Source organism: Sitodiplosis mosellana, unplaced genomic scaffold (genome assembly GCF_009176505.1).
Source record: "Sitodiplosis mosellana isolate CC-2019 unplaced genomic scaffold, AAFC_SMos_1.0 Smas_scaffold_1338, whole genome shotgun sequence".
Taxonomy (NCBI): domain Eukaryota; kingdom Metazoa; phylum Arthropoda; class Insecta; order Diptera; family Cecidomyiidae; genus Sitodiplosis; species Sitodiplosis mosellana.
The window spans coordinates 1-2,979 of record NW_022596580.1 but is presented as its reverse complement, the minus strand read 5'-3'; the positions used below and the strand labels follow the sequence as shown (position 1 = coordinate 2,979).

The window sequence follows — 2,979 nt, the reverse complement described above, 5'->3', positions numbered from 1 at the left end:
ATAGCAAACGTTTATGTGATTTATCTTTCTTGGCGTATAACAAATATGTACTCAACAATATGTGCGATGAAGAAATAATGCAAAAATTCAATAAAGCAAATCGACGCATATTGTTCTAACTTTCATCTCATTTTTTGAGCAAACCAAAGAGTTTTCAGCCATTACCATACCTATCATTTACTAATTCGAATTTGATGTTATAAACAACATTTGACAATTTTATGGAAATAAAGCACACAAAGAAAATAAAAACACCTTTTAATTTAGTCACAAATTCTGTCCACCCTCAAAATTATAAAACAAATTTTGAGCCATCTCAAAAATCGGACAAGCCAGCCTTCACATCAGATTCTGGCTACGGGCCTGTTTGATGTCATTTTCCGTGATTGCCGAAAATTTGGCACGATAGGTCCCCTCATTCGAATAGACATTACGAACTGAACGTGACACTGCGTCCATCAGTTCAAAGCAAATATTTTCCCCTTCCTTATCGCAATCGAGCCACAGGACCCTTGAAAATAAATTGATATTAGTGGGTACGTAAGTGAATAATGTGATAAGAGAGGAGCTACTAACAAATAATGGCAGCCCTTTGCTTCTGTGCCCAAAAATTGTCGCATTCGCAATTTCGGTGTGCCTTCTTTCTATTCCGTTGGGCAAGTGAACAGCTCCACTGGGTCAACATGATCCCATGAATTGTATTGACCTAATCGAAGAATTTATTCACAAAACAGAATTCGTGTGTGCAAAAAAAATCGATATTTACCAACAAAATCCAATGACATGACATGACCGCACACCGATGTCATTTTGAACGTAACACTCTCATTGCGAAATACCCCTTTCCATTCATGCACTGAGCACGCATTATTGTCCTGTTTAGGATTTAATACGAAAAAAATTAGCTAAAAATATTCCCATAACCAATCGATTGAGTTTTCTCTTACCTTTTCGATTCGAGTTCCGTCCATTGCTCAAAATATTTGCCGCGACAGCTTCTCCGCTACCATTAGCACCGACTTCATAGTTGCCACACGATTCTTTCTTCTCACAAATTAAAGTCCGTTGTTATCGGAAAAGTTTTGCTGGAAAATTATACAGAAAAAATGCCGCCTACAAATTGATTGTTTCTCTCCCCGACACCAACTAAAACCAATTAAAACAAACCAAAACAAACTTCGCACCATTTTGTACATACACATGTACATATAGCGTCTGTGTGCTATTAGACAAACGCTGTCATTCAACAACGCACACCCGATGAAATTGCAAACCAAAAACTGCCAAAAACCAAATAATCAGTTTTACGTAAGACATTTTACGCGATATATTTTGCAATCGTATTTAGAGACAAAACCAAATAAAAAAGCAAATTCATATCACAAAACCATTAAATCAATTTTCATCCAAAACATATCTTTTTACGTATTTTTTGTTGGGTTGAGAAACACCTTTGTTGGATGTAGCGACACCACGACAAACGGACATTCAACGAATTAAAACCTGACAGAACTCAGCCTTAAGGTTAGGTGTCAGAATGCTGTCATTCAAGTGCCAGCTTTGTTTGGTTTCACATCAACTCTGATGAACTCGTGCTGCAAAAGTAACAATTTAATTTTTTCTTCAATTTTCTCGAACATAATATCAACTGAACATCTTCAGAAAGATGTCGGAGCCAAGTTCTAAGGATACTGTTCTGAAAACAGCGATGGTATGTTTGCGGCGGTAAGTTTCTATTAATCATGACTATATCTGCCTCGCAATATGGCATGTGAATAGTTTCATTCGTTGAGAACAGCCCCATTTAATTTAGTTTATAGCCTTATTTCCCACTTCGGATAACATTGAAGATACCTATTAAATGGATTCATTTTATTTTACTCACCCATTAGAATGTCACTGCGAGAGCGAAATGCGACCAAAAGACGCGATTCGGTGCCGAGAATGTGATTATCGGATTATGTGCAAGAAACGTACAAAGCGGTGTAAGTAGTTTGAATCACATTTTTGCTCAGTGTTTCCTATAATTTCATAACTTGAAGAAATGTATTGATTAAATTCTGTTTATTTCACATTTCACAGTGATTGTATTCGATGCTCGCTGAGCCAGAGACAACACCATCAATTTAAACTCAACTGGACATTCACACTGACCAAATTACGATAATTTTTGTGCTAAACTTACTTTTCGGTCGGATAATAAAAACAAGTTCATAACATACAATTCGCACGGTGTTTTTATTATTGAATATTTATTTTGACATTAGGAACATTCATGCCCTAGCACATTACACTTGGACGCACAAGTTTGTGGTTTTGATTTGTCTTTAAAAGGAATATAAATTGAGTTTGTTTTTATAACAATTACTGTCTTAGATAACTATAAAAAACGAAGATGCTCTTTAAAAAAGACTTCACAATTATTTAATATGAATGACAATGGTTGTACGTAATTACCAGTCATTACGTACTTGGACTTAGATCTACATAATATTTTTTGATACAAAAGTTTGAATTGAAACCGTTGGTGTCATGCAATAAAACTTAACTAAAATAAACTATATGATTCATGAATATTTGGGATAAAATCAAGAAATACTATTTTAGGCTATGTTTTACAATGAGAGAATCATACCCAAGCCATTTTTTATATCAATACCACATATACACGATTGAGAACGAAAAAATTGACCGTGTTGAAGTGATGAAGGATCTGGGCGTCATTTTGGATGTAAACATGAATTTCAATGCACACATTGAATTCATTGCCGCCAAAGCAAAGTCAAGATTGGCATGGATCAAACATTTTGGGAGAGATTTTGAGGACCCATGGACAATTAAGAAATTATTTTTCACATTTGTACTACCGATTATCGAATATGGCTCACAGATTTGGAGCCCATACACCGCTGAAAAGATTGCTCGAGTTGAGTCCGTTCAAAAGCAGTTTTTATTATTTGCACTGCGTAAAATGAAATG

At 35.4% G+C, this 2,979-nt stretch overlaps 1 long non-coding RNA gene and 1 pseudogene across 2 annotated transcripts; one reads left to right on the top strand and one right to left on the bottom strand.

Moving 5' to 3' along the window:
- Nucleotides 1-28: 28 nt before the first annotated feature.
- LOC129571112 (uncharacterized) lies at nucleotides 29-1,478 on the bottom strand. 2 transcript variants are annotated; one of them, XR_008688215.1, is made up of 5 exons: nucleotides 1,168-1,443; nucleotides 948-1,085; nucleotides 767-875; nucleotides 577-706; nucleotides 35-511 (listed from the first exon to the last, which is right to left on the bottom strand). It is a non-coding gene; the product is annotated as an uncharacterized LOC129571112 (long non-coding RNA). The 2 variants fall into 2 exon arrangements; XR_008688216.1 differs by having other exon boundaries at nucleotides 29-511; nucleotides 948-1,478.
- LOC129571111 (DNA-directed RNA polymerases I, II, and III subunit RPABC4-like) lies at nucleotides 1,434-2,223 on the top strand (annotated as a pseudogene).
- Nucleotides 2,224-2,979: the final 756 nt, after the last annotated feature.